Genomic DNA, 14,959 nt, shown 5'->3' with positions numbered 1-14,959 from the left:
CTGAGGCAAGAGGATTGCTCAAGGCCAAGAGTTTGAGGTTGCTGTGAGCTATGATGCTATGGCACTCTACCAAGGGCGGCAAAGTGAGACTCTGTCTCAAAAAAAAAAAAAAAAAAAAAAAGCCACTTTCTTTTTTTGAAATAGCCTCACTCTGTTATCCTGAGTAGAGCGCCATGGCATCATAGCTCATAGCAATCTCATACTCCTGAGCTCAAGCGATCCTTTTGCCTCAGCCTCTGGAGTAGCTGGGTCTACAGGCACCCACAACACCCGAATGGTTTTTCTTTTTCTTTTTTTTGGTTGCAGTTTTTGCTGAGGTTGGGTTTGAACCCACCACCTTTGGCATATGGGGCTGGCGCCCTACTCGTTGAGCCACAGGTGCCACCCAGGGATAGTTTTTCTATTTTTGGTAGAAATAGAGTCTTGCTCTTCCTCAGGATGGTCTCGAACACCTGAGCTCAGGCAGTCCATCTGCCTCGGTCTCTCAGAGTGCTAGGATTATATTCATGAGCCACTGTGCCCAGCCTAACAGCCTCTTTCTAACATTCCAGAAGTGGTTCCCCCATCAGCCTGGGTCCTAGCAGAGCCCAGGCAGGTCCATGTTTCATCCCTGAGGGTTTTGGGTTTGTTTCTGTAGAACAGCTTCTCCTGACCACTCAGGTCACAGCAGCTGTCACTCCCACCTTTGGAGTCGTGTGGCACATGACTCTTGCTGTATCAGAGAATAATCTCTTCTGCTCTTACACCAAGAGGTTCCCTGAAAGGCTGTGTCTGAGAGCCACTTGCTTTTTCTGGTATCTGAGATCAGACAAGTAAGATGCCTGGGTCCCCACCCTGAACCCTGCAAGGTGATGGCTGCTCATTGCACTTGAGACTCCCTCTCCCCTCCGTGTCCTGTGCAGCCCAAAGCCATGGTGCCCTCATCTCCTGCCACCCTGCTCTTCACACTCTGTTTCGTGACCTGAGACGCGAACGAGCAGCAGCTTTGCTGTAGGTGTAAACTCGCTCCTGTAATTATTAAGTCAAGAACCAGACTATACACCGTGGGATGGCATATAGCAAAGTTCTTTATTCCAAGTTTAAGTTTTATACTCTTCCAGTCACGTACACACCTGATCTATTATCTATTAGTTCCATCATTTTATCTTCTTTTTTACATATCTGTAATTTAACTGGAAAGGAAATATTTATCATATCCATGCAATCACTTGTGTAGTAAATCTCTTCCTCCAAACAGTGACTAGTTTTCCGAGCAGGGCACAAAGACAAAAGCAGCCATAGGGGAACAGAGTTAATAGAAGAATATCTTCAAGCATTCACTCAGTTTACTCAGTATAAAGTAATGACTGTGACCTTCCTTCAGGGCACAGCATCTATAGACCTCTGACAATATTTTGTTAACACATGTCAACTCTCTGGCCCGTATCTCTGAGGAAGGGCGGCATGCCCTTGGATCTCAGGCTTCCCGGGGTGTACTGCTTCAGAGAAAAGGCCTAAGGAATTTTACAACTCCAAAAAAGCCTAACTCTGCGAGTAACCCAGGGGGTCCAAGCCTCTTAAGCCTCTGGAAGAAAAGCATGTCATTTTAAACTCACACTGAATTTACTTTGGGTGCTTGATGTAGGATAAGTTTATTTCTAAATATTATCCTACACACCCTAGCCACCAGCCTTTTGCTTCTCAGCTTCTCCCACTTTAGGGCTTTTGCATTTATAGTTCCCTCTGCCTGGAATGTTCTTCCCACAGGGCCAAATCCTTCTCAGTTGTCAGATGTCAGCTCCAATGTCACTTCCTCAGAGGGTCTTCACTGACTGCCCTATTTTGCTTTCCATTCTTTGATACACTCTGTCCCTTTTCCTGTGTGTTTTTATTTATTTTTATTTTTTTAGAGACAGAGTCTCACTTTGTCGCCCTCGGTAGAGTTCTGTGGCATCACAGCTCACAGCAACCTTTAGCTCTTGGTCTTAGTTGATTCTCTTGCCTCAGCTTCCCGAGTAGCTGGGACTACAGGTGCCCACCACAAGGCCTGGCTGTTTTTTTTTTGTTGCAGTTTGGCCAGGGGCTGGGTTTGAATCCGCCACTCTCGGTATATGGGGTCGGCGCCCTACCCACTGAGCCACAGGCCCCTGTTTATTTATTTTTCTTTTTTTTATATATTTATTTTTATTTATTTTTCTTAATTTGTTAATTGTGTATTTGTATTTTTAACACAGGGTCTCCTTCTGTCACCCAGGCTGGAGGGCGATAGTGTGATCATAGCTCATTTTAGCCTCGAACTCCTGGGCTCAAGTGATCTTTCTGCCTTAGCCTCCCAATGTGCTGAGATCACAGGCCTGCAGCTACCATGCGGTCTATTTGTGAATTTCTTTATTTACATCTGGCTCTTCCCGCTAGGAGGCAAGCTGAGTGAAAGCAGGGACCTTATCTGGCTTCTTCACTGCTGCATCACCAGTGTCTAACAGATCCTGGGCTCTCAATAAAGGCTGGTTAAATGATCAAATAATCCTGACCTCAGAATGGCTCCCCTGCGGAGCCCTCTGTGACCCACAGGTACTGTGACCTTATTTTCTAAACCAAAATTGTGCTGACAACAAGGAAATCTGGGACCTACGCAGAGGCAGGCACCCTCTCAGCTCCACTGTTTCTTGGCCCTCAGGGGATGTTTCAGTGGGGCTGGGCCCTGGCATCCATCTCTGTTGGGCCTGTCTGGGCTGGTAAGTCAATTCTGAACTACTAACGGAGCTCAAGGACTAATTATGATTTTTTTGCATGCAGGCAACAGAAATCCAATTCCAACTGGCTCCCATCACGGGGAAGGCTCTGAGAGTAGCTCATAGGATTAAGGCAATTGCTACAGGACCCAGAGCCTCAGGGACTGCTTCCTGAATACTCTCTAACTTTAGGACCATCTCCATCTATATATATATTTTTTGACATGGAGTCTTACTATGTTGCCCTGGATAGAGTGCTGTGGTGTCATCATAGCTCACGGCAACTTCACACTCCTGGGTTCAAGCAATCCTCCTGCTTTAGGGTCCTGAATAGCTAAGACTACAAGAATGTGCCATCATACCCAGCTAGTTTATTTATTTATTTTTTGTGTTTCATTTTTTTTTTTCTTATTTTAGTAGAGATGGGGTCTTCCTCTTGCTCAAGCTGGTCTCAGACTTCTGAGCTCAAGCAATACACCCATCTAAGTCTCCCAGAGTGCTGGGATTACAGGTGTGAGCCACCAGGCCCAGGAATCTCTTTTGTTTGTTTAACTTTGCCTTTTGGACTGATAGACTGGAATCTTCTATGGTAAGACATGACTGCTGGCAACTTCAGTAAAAAGCAAGCTTCTTTCCCAGTGCCCCAAACGATCCCAGGGCAGTCTCTGATTGGCTGTGCTTGGGTCATGTGCCTTCATTTAGACCAATCACAAAGTTGGTGGGGATTCAGTCATATTTCCATTGACTAAATGGCCAGGGTGGGGCAGGCTATTGTGAGTGACATTACCACCATAGCCCCAGGGAGGGGAATGGTGGTGGTTCCCAAGGAGAGTGTTGATATGTGGTCAAAGACAAGATGTTCACCACTGGGCTCTGGTGCTGGGTGAGAAAGAGGTAAGAAAACCCACTGTAACACCAGCCCTGGGGGCTCAGTTGCCTACCACCAGGGCTGGGGAGGAATGGGGGTAGGATGAGGACCCTCCTTTTGAGACTAAGATCAGAATTGTCTTCTGTCCCATGTAGACCTGGTTTTGCCATCCTTGAGAGGCATTGTGGTGTCATACGGCTTTGCTTAGAATGGCAGATGTCCCACAAAAGTATATGAAGACTGGAGCTCTTATAGCTCAGTGGTTAGGGTGCCAGCCACATGCACAGAGGTAGGCAGGTTCAAACCCGGCCCAGGCCTGCTAAACAACAATAACACTGCAACAACAACAACAACAACCACCAAAAAAAATAGTCAGGTGTTGTGGTGGGCACCTATAGTCCCAGCTACTGGGAGGCTGAGGCAAGAGAATTGCTTAAGCCCAAGAGTTTGAGGTTAGTGTGAGCTGTGATGCCACAGCACTCTACCATTATATCACCAAGGGTGATATAATGAGACCCTGTCTCAAAAAAAAAAAAAAAAAAAGACTGGAGAATGCTACACGCTGTGAGCATTTTTTGGAAAGTCACAGTATATTAAAGGCTCTGAGAAGCCCTACAATAAAGATCTGTTTCATTCAGCTTTTCCCTAATTTATTTGATCATAGAATGCTCTTTAGTTTTTTAAATATTCAGTAGAATGTCCCATGAGAACTGCTGCTGTGGAGAAAGCACTAGATGTAAAATCCAAAGGCCTGGTTCAAGTCTGAGCTCTGCTGCTTACAGAAATGTGACTTCTTCGAGCCTCAGCTTCCCCATCTGTAAAATGGTGGTAATACCCACCTCCATAGGGTTGTGGCAAGTGCGGAATGGGGACGTCTTTGATACGAGTCTTAAAAGCTATAATGTACTGTCAGATCCCTGACCATTATCCTTGGTTTAATCTAGAAAATCACATGTACCTTTTTTAGCTTACAAGGTAGGTAACTCCCTGTCTTCAGGATTAGGATGACAAAGGGAGAGGAAGTGACAAACCCAGGCTTGCCAGAGCCGGGTGACTAATTAGAAAAGGGTGCAGGAGGGAAGAGACTGCAGCATTCACGCCACAGAGGATAAAGACCCAGGGGCCAAGAGATCAGAGGTGGCATTGATGGGCAAACCCTGGGGAAGAGGCCGCCGCGGGAGGGAGAGGCCTCGAAGGGCAGTTCCCATTGTCCCGATCCCTTCACCTGACTCCTAAGCTGGCAGCAGACCTAGTGCCCCCTAACTTCCCCATCCCACCTGGTGGACTCTGCCTGGGACAGAGTGAAATTATTAGTTTGCCAGGCCTGCTGTAAGAAGGTTCCACAGGCTGGGTAGTTTAAACAACGGAAATGTGTTTCATAGTCCTGGAAGCTGGAAGTCTGCTGTTTCCGGGAGGGAAGCGTCTGTTCAGGCCTCTTCCTCGGCTGGTAGATGGCTGTCTTCTTTCTATGTCTCTTTACATCGTTCTCTGTGTGTGTGTGTGTGTGTGTGTGTGTGTGTGTGTGTGTGTGTGTGTGTGTGTGTGTGTGTGTGGCCTAGTCTCCTCTTCTTACAAGTCACACTGGATTAGGACTCCCCATAATGAGTTCATTTTAAATTGATTACCTCTGTAAAGACCCCATCTCCAAAGAAGCTTACGTTTTGAAGTAGTGGGTGTTGGGACATCATGATACGAATTTGGGGGGATACAATTCAACCCACAGCAGTGGGCATTCTCCCCAGTGGACCCCCCTTCAACTCACTAGCCCAACTCCTTGGCCAAAAAGATGTGTCTTGTGACCTGTCAGAAGAGAAAGAGAGCCCATAATTGTGTTAATTGCCACAATACCAGATCTGTAATTAATATGCCATAGGAACAAAGAGCAAATGCACTAATAGCACATAATTGGACTTAAACTACACCCTCGGCAGAGCCATGCAACTGAGCTCCGCTGTTTATGCTCCTTTTCAAATTAGCAAAGATGAACAAATTAACATCCATTTTCCCTTTACCCTGCTCAGAGGAGAGCTGTGGGCAATGGGGTGGAGTGGGTGACAGGGTATCCTAGCTGGATCCTCTCCAGAGCCAAGCGTCCAGGCCTGGGGCTAGAGGCAAGATGAGGCATTGAAGGGCTTCTCAGCTTCCTGCTGTAGGATTGAGATTTTCAGACATTTCTGCAAGTCCTGCCCCTGTGGCAACCTGACTGAGGCCTTGGCACACACACTTGGCACAGAGAGGCAGAGATTTGGGTGCTTGGGGCATGGGTGCTCTGTTCTCTGCACTATGGTGTGACTCACACCCAGGTGGGAATTATTTGGGGTTCTGGGGCAGGTTTGGGTCAGATTTGGAGACTTGACCTTTAGTGCCACAACCTCTCCTCCATCCCTGGTGATCATGTCCAGGGCCAACAGCTGACTGCTGAAGAGGGGCGGCAGGCCCCTGCAGACACAGATAAGTGCTCCTGTCCCTCCTCCCTGTGCCCTCTCAGCAGCAGAGCCTGCCTGACTGCCCTGTGTCTCTGTGGCCCCAGGGACAGGCGATCTGGAGACTGTCCTGCCCGTGCTTGCCTCCTTTAGCTGGAAGGCGCACGAGCCCTGGAAGCTGGCACGGGCTCTGGTTCTAGCACAGCATCCTCTGCCCATTGTTAGCACCAGACAGAACCTGCCCTGTCCCCTGCCATGTCTCAGGGGTTCCTTGCTGTCCCCTCTGCCTCTTCCCTGAGCCCCCTGGCCTGGCTGCAGCAGATCAGAGATAGAACCTACAGCCTGCAGCTCAGGGGAGTCTTTGCCCACCTAGCACAGCTCCTAGCTGGGCCTGTGCTTCCAGGGACCAGGGTAGGAAGGGGGTTCACAGGCTTCTCAGTATCATCCCTGCCTCCCATGCTCAGTGCCTTCTTGAAATTTGCCTCCCTGCCTTCCCCAGCTCCTCTGGGCTTCCTCTGTGGCTCCTGATAAACCAGCCTCAGGGAGGCTCATTGAGAATCCTCAGAGCCAGCTGCAGGGAGAGAAGCCTGTCTTCCTTGGACAGGCAGCCTTCTCATTTGCATCTCCTAAATCAATGCCCTTGGATGATCAAAGCCCCAGCACAGCAACTTCAATGGGGTGGGCTAAGCCAGGAGAGGGCAGGAACTGGCTTCCCTTCCTACTGGCCCTTGAGGCCCAAGGGGAACTGGAAACTAGGGAGTCACTGGCAGTGGGGTGTGTACACAGGACCAGGAGCACAGAAGTCTCTCCCTGGGTCAGTGTTCCCTCCTGGCTGTTCCCACTGGCTGGATAGAGACTGGGGCAGTGCCAGCTAGTTACCAAGGCTTCCTGGGAGGTGCACCAGGCCGGAGTCGGGCCCTGGGGAGGGGAGGGTCTGGGAGGAAGGGACCTGGCTCAGCCTCCCTAGTCAGAGACCAAAGGATTCAGTCTTCAGGGACTCTTAGGGAAACAGTAGGATTTGGCCAGGCAGAAGGGGGGCAAGGGTAAGTCATGCCCAGCCTGCCCAGGGCCTGAGGTTGTGAGGTGACTGGTGACTGATGACAGTCCTAGCTAGAATGATAGCTACCGTTAGTGGGCCAGACACAGTGCTGAGTGCTTCCCACGCCTCATCACATTTACTCGGCACATCGTCCCTTTGAGGCACGTGTCACCACCATCCCCATTTTTATTTATTTATTTATTTTTTTGTTGAGACAGAGTCTCACTTTATGGCCCTCGGGTAGAGTGCCATGGCGTCACACGGCTCACAGCAACCTCCAACTCCTGGGCTTATGGGATTCTCCTGCCTCAGCCTCCCGAGTAACTGGGACTACAGGCGCCCACCACAACGCCCGGCTATTTTTTTTTGTTGTTGTTGCAGTTTGGCCGGGGCTGGGTTTGGACCCGCCACCCTCAGCATATGGGGCCAGCGCCCTACTCACTGAGCCACAGGCGCTGCCCCACCATCCCCATTTTACAGAAGAGGAAACAGCAGAGGGCCACAGAGCTAGCAGGCGGCAGAGTCAGGATTAAACGAGAGGAGCCCCACGAAGGTGTGTGGGCATCAGAAAGGGCTGCTTGCCAAGTGAGGAGGCCACGTCTGCACGTGTGTGAGGGCATGGTATGGCCTGGGATGACGAGGGCAGGCTGTCCTTACACAATGGGCACTTCCTGGTAGCCCTTGGTCAGGGACCCCCTGCCCTCCACTGCTGCACCCCAGCATCTTGGTTCAATCCCAATTACCCACCATAACATGAGCTCTCAGAGTTGGAGGGAGATGTTGACAAGACCAATACCAATTCTCTTTTTTTTTTTTTTGTGGTTTTTGGCTGGGGCTGGGTTTGAACCCGCCACCTACGGCATATGGGACCGGTGCCCTACTCCTTGAGCCACAGGTGCCACCCTTCTCTTTTTTTTTCTTTGAGATGGGGTCTTGCCTCACTGTCCAGGCTGGACTCACCATAGCTCACTGCAAACTCCAACTTGTGGGCTGAATTGGTCCTCCTGCTTCAGGCTCCGAGCAGCTGGGACCACAGGTATGTACCACCACATGTGGATAATTAAAACACATTTTTGTAGACATGGGGGACTCACTATGATCCTCACAGACCTTTACCAGGGTAGTTATGAAGTGTTTTACAATAACATCAACCATTTAAAGGTCTCAAAAGGCCATCTTATAAGGAAAAACAAAGATGGCAACCTCTTACATAACCATTGAACTTTTTTTACAAGCCTTATTAAAATATGTACTATAAGCTCGGCACCCACAGCTCAGTGAGCCCAGCCCAGGCCTGCTAAACAACAAATGACAACTGTAACCAAAAAATAGCTGGGCATTGTGGCAGGAGCCTGTAATCCCAGCTACTTGGAAGGCTGAGGCAAGAGAATCGCTTAAGCCCAAGAGTTTGAGGTTGCTGTGAGCTGTGATGCCACGGCACTCTCCCAAGGGCAACAGCTTGAGACTCTGTCTCAAATAAATAAATAAAAATACATAAATAAATAAACACTACAGTAAAATTTAAAAGAAAATCAAAGAAATAATCCACAGGCACACAGATCCTGATTCCAGGACAGGTGTGCTGGCTTGCACCTGTAATCCTGGCACTCTGGGAAGCTGAGCGGGTGGACCACTTGAGCTAAGGAGTTTGAGACCAGCCTGAACAAGAACGAGACCCCGTCTCTAAAAATGACTGGGCGTTGTAGCAGGCACCTGTAGTCCCCGCCACCTTGGAGTCTGAGGTAAGAGGAACACTTGAGCCCAAGGGTTGCTGTAAGCTATGACACCACAGCACACTACCCAGAGTGACAGAGTGAGAGTCCATCTCAAAAAAGGCTCGGTACCTGTGGCTCAAGTGGCTAAGGTGCCAGCCACATACACCAGACCCGGTGGGTTCAAATCCAGCCCAGACCTGCCAAACAACAATGACAACTACAACCCGAATTTGGAGGTTGTGGCTGCTGTGATGCCACAGCACTCTACCCAGGACGACAGCGGAGGGAGGGGAAGGGAAGGGGAAGGGAAGGAAGAAAAGGAAAGAAGGAGGGAAGGGAGGGAAGAAAGGAAGAAAGGGAAGAAAGGGAAGAGAAAAGAAAGAAAGAAAAATCCTGATTCCACACATGGACAGGTACTAACTGTCTACCTGTAAGGGTCCATTCCTGGCAGCAGTGCTATGCAGTATTGCAGTGCAGCAGTGCGGGCACTATTGCAGTGCGGCAGTGCACGCAATATTGCAGTGTGGCAGTGTTTGGCAGTATTGCAGTGTGGCTGTGTGCGCAGTATTGCAGTGCGGCAGTGTCGTGCAGTGCGGCAGTGTGGTGCAGTGCCGCATTGCGTCAGTCTGGTGCAGCGCCGCATTGCGGCAGTGTGGTGCAGTGCGTCTGTGTGGTGCAGCGCCGCATTGTGGCAGTGTGGTGCAGTGTTTCATTGCGTCAATGTGGTGCAGGGTCGCATTGCGGCACTGCGGTGCAGTGCGTCTGTGTGGTGCAGTGTCTCATTGCGTCAGTGTGGTGCAGTGCTGCATTGTGTCACTGTCGTGCAGTGTCGCATTGCGGCAGTGTGGTGCAGTGCGTCTGTGTGGTGCAGTGTCTCATTGCATCAGTGTGGTGCAGTGCTGCATTGCGTCACTGTCGTGCAGTGCTGCATTGCGTCACTGTCGTGCAGTGCTGCATTGCGTCACTGTCGTGCAGTGCTGCATTGCGTCACTGTCGTGCAGTGTCGCATTGCGGCAGTGTGGTGCAGTGTCGCATTGCGGCAGTGTGGTGCAGTGCGTCTGTGTGGTGCAGCGCCGCATTGCGTCAGTGTGGTGCGGTGCTGCATTGCGTCACTGTCGTGCAGTGTCGCATTGCGGCAGTGTGGTGCAGTGCTGCATTGCGTCACTGTCGTGCAGTGTCGCATTGCGGCAGTTTGGTGCAGTGCGTCAGTGTTGTGCAGTGACGCATTGCGGCAGTGTGGTGCAGTGCCGCATTGCGGCAGTGTGGTGCAGTGCCACATTGCGGCAGTGTGGTTCAGTGCTGCATTGCGTCACTGTCGTGCAGTGTCGCATTGCGGCAGTTTGGTGCAGTGCGTCAGTGCTGTGCAGTGACGCATTGCGGCCGTGTTGTGCAGTGCGTCAGGGTGGTGCAGTGTCGCATTGCGGCAGTGTGGTGCAGTGCGTCAGAGTGGTGCAGTGTCGCAGTGCGTCAGTGTGGTGCAGTGTCGCATTGCGGCAGTGTGGTGCAGTGCTGCATTGCGTCACTGTCATGCAGTGTTGCATTGCAGCATTACGGTGCAGTGCCGCATTGCAGCATTTCGGTGCAGTGTCTCATTGCGGCAGTGTGGTTCAGTGCTGCATTGCGTCACTGTCGTGCAGTGTCGCATTGCGTCAATGTGGTGCAGTGTCGCATTGTGGCAGTGTGGTGCAGTGCGTCAGTGTTGTGCAGTGTCGCATTGCGGCAGTGTGGTGCAGTGCGTCATGGTGGTGCAGTGTCGCATTGCGTCAGTGTGTTGCAGTGCCGCATTGCGGTGTTGTGGTGCAGTGCTGCATTGCGTCACTGTCGTGCAGTGTCGCATTGCGGCAGTGCGGTGCAGTGCGTCAGTGTGGTGCAGTGTCGCATTGCGGCAGTGTGGTCCAGTGCGTTCCCGTCGTGCAGTGACGCATTGCGGCAGTGTGGCGCAGTGCGGCAGTGTGGTGCAGTGCTGCATTGCGGCAGTGTGGTGCAGTGCTGCATTGCGTCACTGTCGTGCAGTGTCGCATTGTGGCAGTTTGGTGCAGTGCGGCAGTGTGGTGCAGTGCCGCATTGCGGCAGTGTGGTGCAGTGCCGCATTGCGGCAGTGTTGTGCAGGGACGCAGTGCGGCAGTGTGGTTCAGTGCTGCATTGCGTCACTGTCGTGCAGTGTCGCATTGCGGCAGTGTGGTGCAGTGCGTCAGTGTGTTGCAGTGTCGCATTGCGGCAGTGTGGTGCAGTGCGGCAGTGTGGTGCAGTGCTGCATTGCATCACTGTCGTGCAGTGTCGCATTGCGGCAGTGTGGTGCAGTGCGTCAGGGTGGTGCAGTGTCGCATTGCGGCAGTGTGGTGCAGTGCGTCAGAGTGGTGCAGTGTCGCAGTGCGTCAGTGTGGTGCAGTGTCTCATTGCGGCAGTGTGGTTCAGTGCTGCATTGCGTCACTGTCGTGCAGTGTCGCATTGCGTCAATGTGGTGCAGTGTCGCATTGTGGCAGTGTGGTGCAGTGCGTCAGTGTTGTGCAGTGTCGCATTGCGGCAGTGTGGTGCAGTGCGTCATGGTGGTGCAGTGTCGCATTGCGTCAGTGTGTTGCAGTGCCGCATTGCGGTGTTGTGGTGCAGTGCTGCATTGCGTCACTGTCGTGCAGTGTCGCATTGCCGCAGTGTGGTGCAGTGCGTCAGTGTGGTGCAGTGTCGCATTGCGGCAGTGTGGTCCAGTGCGTTCCCGTCGTGCAGTGACGCATTACGGCAGTGTGGTGCAGTGCGGCAGTGTGGTGCAGTGCTGCATTGCGGCAGTGTGGTGCAGTGCTGCATTGCGTCACTGTCGTGCAGTGTCGCATTGTGGCAGTTTGGTGCAGTGCGGCAGTGTGGTGCAGTGCCGCATTGCGGCAGTGTTGTGCAGGGACGCAGTGCGGCAGTGTGGTTCAGTGCTGCATTGCGTCACTGTCGTGCAGTGTCGCATTGCGGCAGTGTGGTGCAGTGCGTCAGTGTGGTGCAGTGTCGCATTGCGGCAGTGTGGTCCAGTGCGTTCCCGTCGTGCAGTGACGCATTGCGGCAGTGTGGCGCAGTGCGGCAGTGTGGTGCAGTGCTGCATTGCGGCAGTGTGGTGCAGTGCTGCATTGCGTCACTGTCGTGCAGTGTCGCATTGTGGCAGTTTGGTGCAGTGCGGCAGTGTGGTGCAGTGCCGCATTGCGGCAGTGTGGTGCAGTGCCGCATTGCGGCAGTGTTGTGCAGGGACGCAGTGCGGCAGTGTGGTTCAGTGCTGCATTGCGTCACTGTCGTGCAGTGTCGCATTGCGGCAGTGTGGTGCAGTGCGTCAGTGTGGTGCAGTGTCGCATTGCGGCAGTGTGGTGCAGTGCCGCAGTGTGGTGCAGTGCTGCATTGCGTCACTGTCGTGCAGTGTCGCATTGCGGCAGTGTGGTGCAGTGCGGCAGGGTGGTGCAGTGTCGCATTGCGGCAGTGTGGTGCAGTGCGTCAGAGTGGTGCAGTGTCGCAGTGCGTCAGTGTGGTGCAGTGTCTCATTGCGGCAGTGTGGTTCAGTGCTGCATTGCGTCACTGTCGTGCAGTGTCGCATTGCGTCAATGTGGTGCAGTGTCGCATTGTGGCAGTGTGGTGCAGTGCGTCAGTGTTGTGCAGTGTCGCATTGCGGCAGTGTGGTGCAGTGCGTCATGGTGGTGCAGTGTCGCATTGCGTCAGTGTGTTGCAGTGCCGCATTGCGGTGTTGTGGTGCAGTGCTGCATTGCGTCACTGTCGTGCAGTGTCGCATTGCGGCAGTGTGGTGCAGTGCGTCAGTGTGGTGCAGTGTCGCATTGCGGCAGTGTGGTCCAGTGCGTTCCCGTCGTGCAGTGACGCATTACGGCAGTGTGGTGCAGTGCGGCAGTGTGGTGCAGTGCTGCATTGCGGCAGTGTGGTGCAGTGCTGCATTGCGTCACTGTCGTGCAGTGTCGCATTGTGGCAGTTTGGTGCAGTGCGGCAGTGTGGTGCAGTGCCGCAGTGCGTCATGGTGGTGCAGTGTCGCATTGCGTCAGTGTGTTGCAGTGCCGCATTGCGGTGTTGTGGTGCAGTGCTGCATTGCGTCACTGTCGTGCAGTGACGCATTACGGCAGTGTGGTGCAGTGCGTCAGTGTGTTGCAGTGTCGCATTGCGGCAGTGTGGTGCAGTGCGGCAGTGTGGTGCAGTGCTGCATTGCGTCACTGTCGTGCAGTGTCGCATTGCGGCAGTGTGGTGCAGTGCGTCAGGGTGGTGCAGTGTCGCATTGCGGCAGTGTGGTGCAGTGCGTCAGAGTGGTGCAGTGTCGCAGTGCGTCAGTGTGGTGCAGTGTCTCATGGCGGCAGTGTGGTTCAGTGCTGCATTGCGTCACTGTCGTGCAGTGTCGCATTGCGTCAATGTGGTGCAGTGTCGCATTGTGGCAGTGTGGTGCAGTGCGTCAGTGTTGTGCAGTGTCGCATTGCGGCAGTGTGGTGCAGTGCGTCATGGTGGTGCAGTGTCGCATTGCGTCAGTGTGTTGCAGTGCCGCATTGCGGTGTTGTGGTGCAGTGCTGCATTGCGTCACTGTCGTGCAGTGTCGCATTGTGGCAGTTTGGTGCAGTGCGTCAGTGTGGTGCTGTGTCGCATTGCGGCAGTGTGGTCCAGTGCGTTCCCGTCGTGCAGTGACGCATTGCGGCAGTGTGGCGCAGTGCGGCAGTGTGGTGCAGTGCTGCATTGCGGCAGTGTGGTGCAGTGCTGCATTGCGTCACTGTCGTGCAGTGTCGCATGGCGGCAGTGTGGTGCAGTGCCTCCCTGTGGTGCAGTGTCTCATTGCGTCAGTGTGGTGCAGTGCTGCATTGCGTCACTGTCATGCAGTGTCGTATTGCGGCAGTGTTGTGCAGTGACGCATTGCGGCAATGTGGTGCAGTGTCGCATTGCGGCAGTTTGGTGCAGTGTCGCATTGCGGCAGTGTGGTTCAGTGTTGCATTGCGTCACTGTCGTGCAGTGACGCATTGCGTCACTGTCATGCAGTGTCGCATTGCGGCAGTGTGGTGCAGTGAAGCATTGCGGCAATGTGGTGCAGTGCTGCATTGCGTCACTGTCGTGCAGTGTCGCATTGTGGCAGTTTGGTGCAGTGCGTCAGTGTGGTGCTGTGTCGCATTGCGGCAGTGTGGTCCAGTGCGTTCCCGTCGTGCAGTGACGCATTGCGGCAGTGTGGTGCAGTGCGTCTGTGTGGTGCAGTGCCGCATTGCGGTAGTGTGGTGCAGTGCTGCATTGCGTCACTGTCGTGCAGTGTTGTGCAGTGACGCATTGCGGCAGTGTGGTGCAGTGCTGCATTGCGGCAGTGTGGTGCAGTGCTGCATTGCGTCACTGTCGTGCAGTGTCGCATTGCAGCAGTATGGTGCAGTGCCGCATTGCAGCAGTGTGGTGCAGTGTCGCATTGCGGCAGTGTGGTGCAGTGCGGCAGTGTGGTGCAGTGTCGCATTGCGTCAATGTGGTGCAGTGTCGCATTTTGGCATCGTGGTGCAGTGCGTCAGTGTTGTGCAGTGACGCATTGCGGCAGTGTGGTGCAGTGCGTCAGTGTTGTGCAGTGACGCATTGTAGCAGTGTTGTTCAGTGACGCATTGCGTCACTGTCATGCAGTGTCGCATTGCGGCAGTGTGGTGCAGTGACACATTGCGGCAGTGTGGTGCAGTGCTGCATTGCGTCACTGTCGTGCAGTGTCGCATTGTGGCAGTTTGGTGCAGTGCGTCAGTGTGGTGCTGTGTCGCATTGCGGCAGTGTGGTCCAGTGCGTTCCCGTCGTGCAGTGTCGCATTGCGGCAGTGTGGTGCAGTGCGTCAGTGTTGTGCAGGGACGCAGTGCGTCAGTGTTGTGCAGGGACGCATTGCAGCAGTGTTGTGCAGGGACGCATTGCGGCAGTGTGGTGCAGTGCTGCATTGCGTCACTGTCGTGCAGTGTCGCATAGCGGCAGTGTGGTTCAGTGATGCATTGCGTCACTGTCGTGCAGTGTCGCATTGCGGCAGTTTGGTGTAGTGCGTCAGTGTTGTGCAGTGACGCATTGCGGCAGTGTGGTGCAGTGCCGCATTGCGTCACTGTCGTGCAGTGTAGCAGTGCGATGCAGTGTCACATTGCGTCACTGTTGTGCAGTGTCGCACTGCGGCAGTGTGGTGCAGTGCTGCATTGCGGCAGTGTGGTGCAGTGCTGCATTGCGGCAGTGTGGTGCAGTGCTGCATTGCGTCACTGTCGTGC

Source organism: Nycticebus coucang, chromosome 22 (genome assembly GCF_027406575.1).
Source record: "Nycticebus coucang isolate mNycCou1 chromosome 22, mNycCou1.pri, whole genome shotgun sequence".
Classification (NCBI taxonomy): domain Eukaryota; kingdom Metazoa; phylum Chordata; class Mammalia; order Primates; family Lorisidae; genus Nycticebus; species Nycticebus coucang.
Note: the sequence above shows the minus strand (reverse complement) of the source record.